This window comes from Pinus tabuliformis, chromosome J, assembly GCF_031772625.1.
Source record: "Pinus tabuliformis cultivar Carrire ecotype Pingquan chromosome J, CPIR1, whole genome shotgun sequence".
Classification (NCBI taxonomy): domain Eukaryota; kingdom Viridiplantae; phylum Streptophyta; class Pinopsida; order Pinales; family Pinaceae; genus Pinus; species Pinus tabuliformis.
This window is the reverse complement of record NC_142295.1, coordinates 1,528,432,867-1,528,444,567: the sequence shown is the minus strand read 5'-3', so window position 1 is coordinate 1,528,444,567 and position 11,701 is coordinate 1,528,432,867. Positions and strand designations below refer to the sequence as shown.

The following is an 11,701-nucleotide window of genomic DNA, read 5'->3' as shown; positions in this document are numbered from 1 at the left end:
CACCTTGCATTGGAGACTAGATATGCATTGTACGAGCAATGTAATGCTCCAATGAGTGCTTCATAGTTTTAGCGTCATTCCCTAGCTTAGGAAAAAGTGTTTGGCATCAAATGAATTTGTTAATGATTGGATGAATAAGCGTCTAAATGTGGGAGGAGATATTTAACAGACTATATCTATCTCAAATGTTCTTATAACAATGCTAGATGGCAGTCAGTAGTAAGCGGCGGAGTCAACAGGAGTAGTTGACAAATAATGACAGTTGTTGTAGCTTCTAAGGCAGCCAGGATGTATAAATTTTCTTGTTTGTCAATGAAATGATTAATCTTACTTCAGTGAGTCTTCCCAGTTCCATCAACTAGTATCAGAGCTTGGAGAATGGGAGGAGTGAACCACCCAATCCTGAAGATGGCCACTGCAATGATCAATGGCCAGGGAACCACTGTGTGCATGACGGGAATGACTGGTTACATGGGCTCCTGGCTAGTGAAGTGCTTACTCAACCAGGGTTACGTTGTTCACGCTATAGTGCGCGATCCAGAGAATGAGACGAATGTGCGCCATCTCCTGGACATCTCGGGCACTGCCGAAAGGCTCAAGCTCTTCCGAGCTGAGCTATTGGAAGATGACAGTTTTGACGCTGCCGTCACTGGCTGCAAAGGTGTTTTTCATGTGGCAACTCCTACCGAGTTCATACCCAAAGATCCACAGGAGGATATGATCAAGCCGGCAGGCGACAGAACGCTGAATGTTCTGAGGGCATGCACGATGGCCAAAATCATCAAACGTGTGGTGGTCAATGGTTGCCATGAATGAGTCAGAGGAGACAGTAGCACGCAGACGTATTAACCGCTAAAGAAAAGATACAAGCAACGGACAATAAGAACCAGTGGAGTTGTCGTTGCGAATCTGTGCAACAGTTAATCTATGTGCGCTGACCAGAGTCGTGGAGCTTGGAGTAGAGGCTTTGTGGAACCATTCTTCTCCTATTTTTTGTAAGTTGCATTGGCGTGTTTTAACTATTCAAGATATGAAAGCGTGGAGTGACTGGTTGGATGTGAGCCCCAGTCTATAGATCCATTAAAATTGGTGGTCAGTGAGCATGGAATGAACACGTAACCTTCCACATGAAGCGTTGGAAATTGTGGATGGTGTTGTAGGGCTGATCGACGTATTTACATAAGCGTGTAGTCAGCCAGTCTAGCGTGAAAAAGAAAGCACTTGAGGTTGTGGATGGTGCTATAGGGACGATCCGCCCAGTTGGATGGCGTAGGGTCGGCCACGTTGAAGGTCGATCCATATGAAGCCAAAGCGGTGAAACAAAACAAAAAAGGATGAAGCCTGCAAATTGAATGCAACGGAACTGAGGTTGAGTTGTTGTGTGAGCTCCATGGAGGCATTTGAAGAGCGTTGTTGGCATATTAAGTTGATCGTTGACCAGAGAAGGAGAGCTCGTTGTTGGAAAACGTTGTTCAGAAGCATGAATAGTTATTATAAAGGTATGTGATGCTTATGACATTTCCATTTGTGTGGGGAGCATAGACATTGCTAGGCATGTTCTTGATTAAGAGCCATGGATATCTAGTGCGCCGAGGAGATGTGAAAGTGTGGATCCAGTGAGTTAGCTGAGAACGTGTGAAGCCATTGTTTGAACAATGGTGTGTTGCTTGCTATGGAGTTGCATGGTGCGAAGGAGGCGCATATTTATGATTTGATGCAAGATCCCGTGTGGTGAGACTCATTGCTAGAGCCTGTGGAGCTGTGTGTGGTCCATCGTTGTCTGGAAGAGGGTATAAGGGTGATCCTAGGACAATATGATCTCAGAGCCTGTAAGCTCGATGATGTGTAGAGTTGTGAGCTCTGTGGTGTGAAGATCCTGAGGATGGCTTGGTGATTGTGAAGGGCAAGTGGAGTATGCTATGTCGTTGACGTTGTTAGAGAGTGTTGTTTCCAGCAGAGTGTCCGCTGAAGAGGGTTGTGTTGCCTATGACACCTATGTGGTGCAAAGAGTGATCTAGTGGAGTGTTGGCATATAAGAATGTCTACCACCAAGTGTCTGCAGATGAAGATTGTGTCGATCGTGACGTCTGTGTGGCGCAAATAGATTCAATGGAGTGTTGGCAGATAAAAGTGTCTGCAACCAAGTGTCCGCTAATGAAGATTGTGATGCCTGTGTGGCATAAAACCATTGGAGTGTTGGCAAATAGGAGTGTTTGCAATTGAGTGTCTATTGAAGAAGGGTGTGTCAACCATGACGACTATGTGGCGCAAAGAGTATCCATTGGAGTGTTCGCAGATAAAAGTGTTTGCAACCGAGTGTCTACTAATGAAGACCATGATGCCTATGTGGTGTAGATCACAGAGAATATCTAGTGGAGTGTTGGCAGATAGGAATGTCTGCAACACCATGTCCACTGAAGAGAGTTGTGCTATGTGAAATCAACAGGAAAAATGATAACCCCCTTATCAAATTTTTTTATGCAGTGTTGTAAGGCCTAGCTGAGACTGAGACCACTAGGAACCTTAAAGTTTAAGTCATCGTGATTAAGGGGAGGTTTGTTAAAATATTAATCAAGATGCCAACAAACCTTGTTCTTATAACGACAGTAGATGGCAGTCAACAGCAAGCGGCCAAATCGGCGAGAGTAGTTGAAAAATAATGACAACTGTTGTAGTTTCTATGGCAGCTAGGATGTATAAATTCTCATGTTTGTTAATGAAATGATTAAGCTCACTTCGGTGAGTCTTCCGAGTTCCATCATCAAAGCCTCTTCAATTTGGAACGTGAAAAGGAATTAACAAAACTTTAATGCTCTATAGGTTTTATTGTATTACCTATACTCAAATATTTGTGACACATCATCCATTTGTAGAAGGACATTGGAGAAGGTCATCACTCTTGATATAGTTATATTATTTTTTGATAGAAGAAATTTTGTATTATAATTTGTTTGTAAAATTTAATATTCAAAGTAGGAAAGAGAGGTCATTTTGTAAAACTGACTCTAGATACATTCGGTATCTAGATAACTCTTTTATACAACTAGGTAGTTGGCACTCATTTATTTGTAGATGGGAGCTTGTCCATGGAATGACTAGTAGTTCAATTTTTATTGCAAAGAGATAATTGATTGTCTCTAAAGCCACAATTTTAAGAGATTGATGGGTGTAAAACTCAATATGGATGGTTTTCTAGATAGTTTGGTAGTTGTGGATCTAGGGAAGGATCCCTCATTTGTTGAAGATGTGGGAGTGGTCTTCTGGTCAGGTGAGGTGAGGTTATGTGACAACTTGGGATGTTGTTCAGTAATTTACTTTGTGAGATCCATATTTCCAACTACACCTTTATGAGGGTTATGAGACAACTTGTTGGAGTTCACTCTATGAGATTTCAAAAATGGTTAAAGAAGTTAATGAAGACATTGCAAACAAGAAAATCAACTCCTTAAGAAAGGGACTTAGGAGATTTAACTCCCACTTTTCTTGTGCATATTGTGTGAGATTCCTCATTATAAATGTAATTTTTATGTGAGTTGGCTAACTATTAATTAGTTAAATCTGAGATATTTACTCCAACTAAAATATTTCCTAATTTAGTATTTTCTTGAAAGAATTTCTCAACTAAGTGATTGTATGATTATTTTCTTGAAAGAATTTCTCAACTAAGTGATTGTATGATTATGATAGAATTTATATAAAAAAACAAATGATTGATGTATTTATATCTGTAATTAATATAATGTAAAATAAATTTTGGTGTGCAATTGTTTTTCTTAACTGTGGGCGGTGTGGTGAGTGGTTTGGTTGTCATTGCGGCCTTTGTGATATTGTTCGTCTAGCATTCCAGGCATCCATCATTTGTAACAGAAACCCTGCCAGGAGTACTGAAGGTATTCACTTACCAAGAGCTTAAGATTGCAACGAGGAACTTTTCCTAGCGGCTGGGAGACGGGGGCTTTCGTTTCATCTTCAAAGGGACTCTAACAGACGACTCTCTGATGGTTAAGAAGTTGGAGAGCATGAGCGAAGGAGAGAAACAAGTCAGTGCAGAAGTGAGCACCATCGAAATCACATAAATCAAAATCACATAAACATTTGAATTTAGTGACGATGTTGGGATTTTGCGCTGTGAGCTCTAAAAAATTGTTGGTGTACAAAATTCAAATATATGCCCAATGGCTCTCTCAACTCCTTATTCAACAAAAAAGAGAGTGGTGATTAGAATCAGAACAAGGTGTTGGACTGGAAAACGCGCTTCGGCATTGTGGTTGGGACCTCCTGGGGAATCAATTACCTACACGAGAAGAGCGGGCACTACATCATCCACTGTGACATCAAACCGGAAAACATTCTTTTAGATTCTAATTTCCGCCCAAAGGTGGCCTATTCGGGTTGGCGAAGCTCCTGGGCAGAGAGTATAGTAAGGTCCTTACAACTATGGAAGAAACCATAGGGTACCTGGCCCCCGAATGGCTCTATGATATGCCCATTACTACCAAGGACGCCATTTACAACTTCAAAATGACACTGATTGAGATCATTGCATGACAAAGAAACGTGGGTGGGGTTTTGCAATCCAGTGAGCTCTTTTTTCTTACTTAGACTTGTTGGAAGAATCACCGTACCTCTATAGAATCCGTAATTTCCACCCTGGGGATCCTAGTTACTGGCTTGTAATGTTTACTAACATCTGAGGGTTTTGGTGTAACAGCAAACCTCCACATGGTACCAAAGCTTGGACCCAGGTTCCATTCCCCGAGTTGTGTTTGAAGGGGGTGTTGGAAGAATCACCACACCTCTATAGAATCCGTAACTTCCACCATGGGGATCCTAGTTACTGACTTGTAATCTGTGGGTTTTGATATAAGGGAAAACCTCCACAGAACTGTAATGCAAATCAATGGGAAAACGCCATGGAAGTGCTTGAATAGAAGTTGATAGAACGTGCAGAAACAGAACAGGTGACGAGAGCTGCCATCGTGGGAGGATGGTGCATCCAAGACGCCGAAGATATGAGGCCATCGATGAGTGAAGTGTGCAGATATTGGAATTTGGAAGGCACTGTAGACGTGCCCACTGTAAGACAAGGCTTCTGCACGCAATGATAAAGAGTCATAATTCCTCTACTTCATAGTTTTCTCTTTTCGCGCTACACAGTAATCCCTCTTTAGATATTCATCTAATTAGTTTACCCAGCTTGTATTTTCTATTTTGCTAGATTTTCATCGCCCAAGCGGAAAGGTATTTTCGAAATGAAGATAAATCTTAAATTTGATTAATATCTCTATAACATTTAATATGTTTTTCTTAATTGAAAAATATTTTCTAATTTCATTATCTATTAGAAAAACTTATGAAATTATGTTTTTTTTTTCTTGTGAATGGTGTTTTATTTTATTTTTTTTATTAATTATAATTTTTACTTAAATTTTTTTAACATAACCGTGGTACCAACTAACATAACCAAGTGGAAATTCACATAAGGTGGAGCCCATATCTTCATCTATTATAGCCAACAATGCCATATTATATACCTTCTTCCCAAGTCTATGCCTAGCCATGTAATAGTACTTATCATAGGCTCATGGTAGTCTTTAGGCAAGGTGGTGAAATACTAAATTATTTCACTAAGATGAAGGATTTATTTCACTAAGATGAAGGATTCAACCCAAAATTATTTTTTTTTATTAATTATAATTTTTACTTAAATTTTTTTAACATAACCGTGGTACCAACTAACATAACCAAGTGGAAATTCACATAAGGTGGAGCCCATATCTTCATCTATTATAGCCAACAATGCCATATTATATACCTTCTTCCCAAGTCTATGCCTAGCTATGTAACAGTACTTATCATAGGCTCATGGTAGTCTTTAGCTAAGGTGGTGAAATACTAAATTATTTCACTAAGATGAAGGATTCAACCCAAAACTAGAATTGTGGGGCTCATAAAAACATGAGTTAGGATTTGAAATTTTAGTTTTAGATGTTCTAAGAAGCCTACAACATAATTAATTTTATTATCAAACTTACGACTTCAGTTGTGATGTTTGTCCATATCTACCCAACTCATTCACATAATAATTAAAGGCTCATACTCAAAATGTAACATCATAATATAAAATTAGACCAAACACATACACAGTTGAAAAACATAAAATTAAAATATTTGCATATACTTATTTGAAATGTTTTACTTGCAACTAAATAAGCGTGTGTACCTTTCCACCTTACCATAGGCTTATCTTGGCCTATATTTCCTTTAGCGATCCACCCACTAACCATGTCATCATACTAGTAGGGGAAAACTCAGGTTTTCAAGGAAAGTTTCAGTTGTGACAACCACTATCCTTCATAGAAAAAAGATAATACTCAACCTTTACACATTGGGCTAGGACTTCCACAAATTATCAATATGCCTTTGTAGTTGGTTGTAGCTACACAAGGATGTCTTTTCTCTACCAATGTAATCCCTTAATGACCTCCCCTCTTAGCTCTTACTCTCTTACTCTTGTAGCAGCTACAACCACCCTCCAAAATTTTGGCTCGCATGGAAATTTTGGAGCCTGCCTTGGATCTTGCGATCGATCATCCTTGGTCACTTATTGGTAAGCTGAAGATTTCAAGCTCCCCTCCTTGATCCTAAGAGTTGTTCGTCTTCTCATCTTTATGCAGCTTGTGTCATCATCGGGTATAGGGGTTGTTGTTTGTCATGCAAAAGGAATGTTATTTTTCTTCAAGGGAATTGTGTGCATATGAGTGGTTGTCATCACATAAGAAATGTTTCACTCTCACTTCACGCACTCTTGTCGAAGGTTATTTCATTAAGAGAAGTATGTCTTATGCATTATGGATGGTCTACGTTGTGTCCCTAAGTGTCCGTGTGCGATCACACTCAAGTCCTATCAATTTTTACATATGTTTCATTGATCTCACACTTAGCCATTTTCCCGAGCAACCTAGCCTCATCCAGCTTCTCAGAACTGTGCGTTTTGCTTCTGCAACCATCAAGCTTTCTCCCTTGCTTGTTGAAACCCGCATCCCGTAGATACCCCAACTAGCACTGCTCTCCAAAAATGCACAGAGCAATCAGGAAGCCAGCACTGCTCTCCATAAATGCAGAGAGCAGTCCAACTATATTGCACTTATAAATTGCGCAGAGGTTTCCTCCCAAGACCCCCCATCCTGTAGTAGTGTCATGTGCCTGAAAACTGTGTAGTGTTGTCCAAGTTGTCCAGTCGATATTGCATGCAGAAGCTACGCATATATCCCTCCCAGGGCCTCATTCCAGCAACAGTTACTCCTTGCTAAAATCATTCCAATCCATCGCCCAGTGACTATAGGAAAAGATGACATGCTAAGATCACTCCCAAGGGGTTGAGGAGAAGGACCAAGAGACTAAGTAATGGAAACAATGATGACCGCATGGAAACTCCGTTGAATACATGATCATCTCGAGCGTAAGTATGGTAAGTAAAGAACACCTTTCGAAGTACACCTCTTAGTTTAGTTTGTAGGATTTCCTTTCATTGTCATATCATCCTGTCCTCAGTAACATGCATGTTCACAAACATAAAAGGTCATTTCATGTGTTTTCTCTACATGTTTTGCTTTCTTTTCGCTTGTTTCACCAAATATCATCTTTGACATGTTGATTTTTATGTCATGCTTGCAACCTTGATTTGATGATGTTGAAGGTTGTGGTTGAGTTGTGTTTGCTATGTAAACATCTATCACACTCACACACGATGTTGTAAGTACTGTCGCACAAGTGTCATCATGGTCGTTCGAATTTCTATTTGAAGTGTCGTACTTGTCACTCTCACCAATAGACAGTCCCGTAGTCAGTCACACTGATCATATGTTGTCTTGTTGGTTTGAGGTGTCTTTTCACTGAGTCATGTTGACCATGTGTTCACAAGGTCATGTATTCACGAGTTTACTCACTCACACAATTAGTCATTTTTCTTAAACTATGTTGAATAGATCACCCTCCAACAGTCGGAACTTCGCTGAGCTGCACTGCATAGTATCAGCCCTCAGTGATCATGTATTGCTGCCCAGAATTGCGCAGAGCTTGAGGTTGCCTCCCAGGTAGTCTGCATTGTGAAATCTTAGAATCAAGCCGACTTACTGTCATCCAGAATAGTGCAGAAGTTTCTTAGCAAGTCATCTCAATCTGCGATGCTCGCAAGAAAATCTATCAAGCTTCCTGCTGGTCAACTAGAGAGTTTGACCGGGCAGTGACCCCGAGCTTCACTCCTCCAATAAATTGAGTAGAAGATTCTAGCATGCCCGCCTCCGTTGACTGAAGAAATTATGAAGACATGGAGGACAGGCACCCGCTGCTTGTCACTACACTGTCCTCGAAATTTGCACATTTCTGTCAGCCATTCACCCTATCAGCCAGCCTACTGCTCCTCCTGAAAACTATGCAGTTTTCATGGGTTGTCCTCTAGCTTATCGACACCTCGCTCATCCCAGAAACTGTGCAGAGATGTCCTACAAGCCAGCCTCGCAGTTCTATGTAGTTTTGGCCAACAAACTCCTACAGCCCTCTACTAGCCTCCCCAAAGAATCTGCGTAGTTTCACTTCCAGTTTCCTCCCTGCTGCCTACATTTCCTCCCTAGAAAATGTGCGCAGATCTTCCCTTAAGCCAAGTTAGATCCCACAGACAATCACTGCTAATCCGGATTTCCCATCTCAGCCTCCCAGTGATCTCTGCGCAATTTCCTTGACAGTGCCGGAGCCTGCATCCTAGCATGAAATGTGCTCTACACAATTTCAGAGCCTTGTCCTCTCTCCCAATCACCTACACCCAAAAATGAAAGATGATGCATCATGGTAGAATAGGATATTTTTGGATTTGATGTTGTATCTTCATGAGTGATTGCGGATACATGTACATGAATGAGACATGGTGTGACAATGAATAGGATGAACAAGGAGTGCATGTTAGGAGACTTGTTCGTGAATGAATGAATACATGAAGCGTACCAAGTAGCAAATGAAGGAGACATATGTGCCTGCATGAACTATCAAGCGAACACTAAGACCATCGAAGACTTCGCACACCTTGCCATGTGGAGATGAAGCTATGATACACCAAGAGCACATTCATCACTCAGCAGTACTGTAGGTCAACATGGACACCACCATCAGCATGAAGATACTAGCACTATCATGTCGAGTCATGTCATGAGTCAACTCGGCCACATCACTACGTTGGGTCATACTATCATAATCAATGTAATGTAACATGGAAGTCCAAGAGACCCACATGTACAGTTGAAGAGTCATGTAAGTCAAATAGTCATGAGGGAAGTTGAACAGTCACAAGACTCAGTTTCAGACTTGGCTATATATACCCCTCATTTGTACATACAAGGAACTATTCACCTTGGTTCCTCCCACATAACCTTGAGAGTCTATACTATTTTCTTTGAGGAGCGAGCAGTGGCTCCAATGCCCCACTATCGTGGTTATTGATGTAATGGTGTATGGATGTGTCTTGGAACTTTCACTTAATTCGGAAGCCTATTAACAGGCCAACACATTTTTACACATTTATTGTATTCATTTGTAAGACTATTCTTTGGACACTTGTAATTCATGTTGCTTTAACCCGTATTAAGACAGTTGAAATATTTCGGTTCTTTTAGTATATATGCTATTGGAAATGTGTTGTATCATATGTTAATGTTGTCTCGCCCATGTGGACTATTCTGCTAGACACTCGACAGACTCGTTCTTGTAAACTTGTTATAATGACCATCACACTCATGTGGACTATTCGATAAGTGTTGTACGTGCTATATGCTCACCTTGTGTTTTTGACTTTCGCATCCATGTGGACTACTCCACTGGAAGTTGAACATGTCTTGCTCTATGGTGTGTCTCTAATAGAGATGGGACTATTCCCTTTGACTTGAGACTCACTCTCACCCTCTCCCTCTGCAGTGAAAGAAACTTGACACAAGTGACACTAAGCTCACCAGGAACGTGAACCTCAATGTTCAAAGACAAAGTAAACCACTCTCATGTGTTGACAAGCAAGAGCTAAGGCATACATTTGAGATAATGGAAACCAGGCCATCGTACCGAATGGGACTCCTACACCAAATGGTGTGAGGTATAGTTGGGAATTCATATTGGGGAGATCCCCTTAATGTTGGCGGGTCCATCACCATCAAAATTTATGGTGCTAGAAGGAGGGCCAGATGACAAGCTAAGTCCTCACAATTTGTTTTGAATCTTCGCACATCTATCATGGAGTTTGTTATAGTTCACCCTTCGAAATTTCTGTCCAATGGACATATCTCTCACATCAAGAGGGAGTTATGGGATGACTTCTCAGAAATCACGTATGATGGTGAAGGCAAAGTGGCATGGCCTGAGCACTTACATGACTTCCTTACATTCTTGGGGAATGAGGAAGAGTTTGATGAAGTAGAGGTTAGCATGTTGCTTGCATACACACTTTGTGAATCCTTGAAATGATGGTGCCGCAACCTGCCTCACAATTGTGTGCACTCTTTTAAGCACTTCAGTGATATAATCGAATCAAGTTTCCATAATTTTCATCCTGAAGCTCTTGATAAGAAAATGTTAAAAAAATGGAAGGCCCCACAAGAATCGCCTATGGATTTTTGGCAGCGCTTCCGGTTAATCATGTTTGAAGCTCTGAAAAGTCAGATGAAATTCCAATATCTCATGGATAGATTTGAATATTTCCTTACCAAATTACTCTGTCCCAAGCTAAAGATGAAGTTCAAACACCAATGAGCATACTTCAATGATAGAGTTGCGCAATCACGAGTAGACACAGTTGTTGTCACAAGTGATTGCTCACCTTCCCCTCATCAAACAACTCTACCCCCGCAGAGTGATGTGGGAGAACACGCACACAACTCTGTTCAACTGTCACATCCTCCCACCCTCACTACTCTTAAATCATGTGCAGATTTGGTTGGGAAGCCCATGGGTGATCATATGTGTTTATTACCTCAACCTCTGTCCCCACGTTCTACTGATCCTCTAGATTGTATTGTCTTGTGTTCTTCCGTTCCAGACTCCACACTTGTTGTGAACGAGGATCAAGCTATTGACCGAGTTGATGTTTCAAAACCATCCCGCATTGTCATGTATGAAGAGTATGACCAAGAACCTGAGCATGAACCCACGGTGAAGGATGACCTCCTTGTGTCTGCGCCTCCTCCGCTTTTCCCTAACATCTCTAGTGATTCTGATACCTCTGATTTTCCTTGTGTAAATTCATCCACAGATGCATCTACTTCCAATCATTCACAGAACACTCCTGATGTTATTCCATCATTTGATAGCAAAGAGGAAAAATCTTTCATTAAGAATGCACTTGACTTTTCATCTACTTTTTCCAGAAATGTAGAGGGTGAACATTCGTGCTTCTCATCTGCTCCTCTATATGATTTATCAAATCATGAGGATGTCGACAAACATTCTCAATTTTATGAGCTTGGTTGCCGTGATCTCTGTATTTCTTCATTTGATCATGATGTTGATTCACTCATTGTTAATCTGTCTAAGCCACTGGTCTTCGACGATCTATCTTTTGATGAAGTGGAAACCCTGCAAGCTATTGAGGCACTTCAACCTGAGCTAATGGTTATGTCAGGCCCTCACTGTCTTGAGGTTAGTTCCACTTCTCATCACAAAATTT

The 11,701-nt window shown here is 40.9% G+C and overlaps 1 pseudogene; it reads left to right on the top strand.

The window, feature by feature from the left end:
- Window positions 1-408: 408 nt before the first annotated feature.
- LOC149233335 (putative anthocyanidin reductase pseudogene) lies at window positions 409-816 on the top strand (annotated as a pseudogene).
- The last annotated feature ends 10,885 nt before the right edge of the window (window positions 817-11,701 follow it).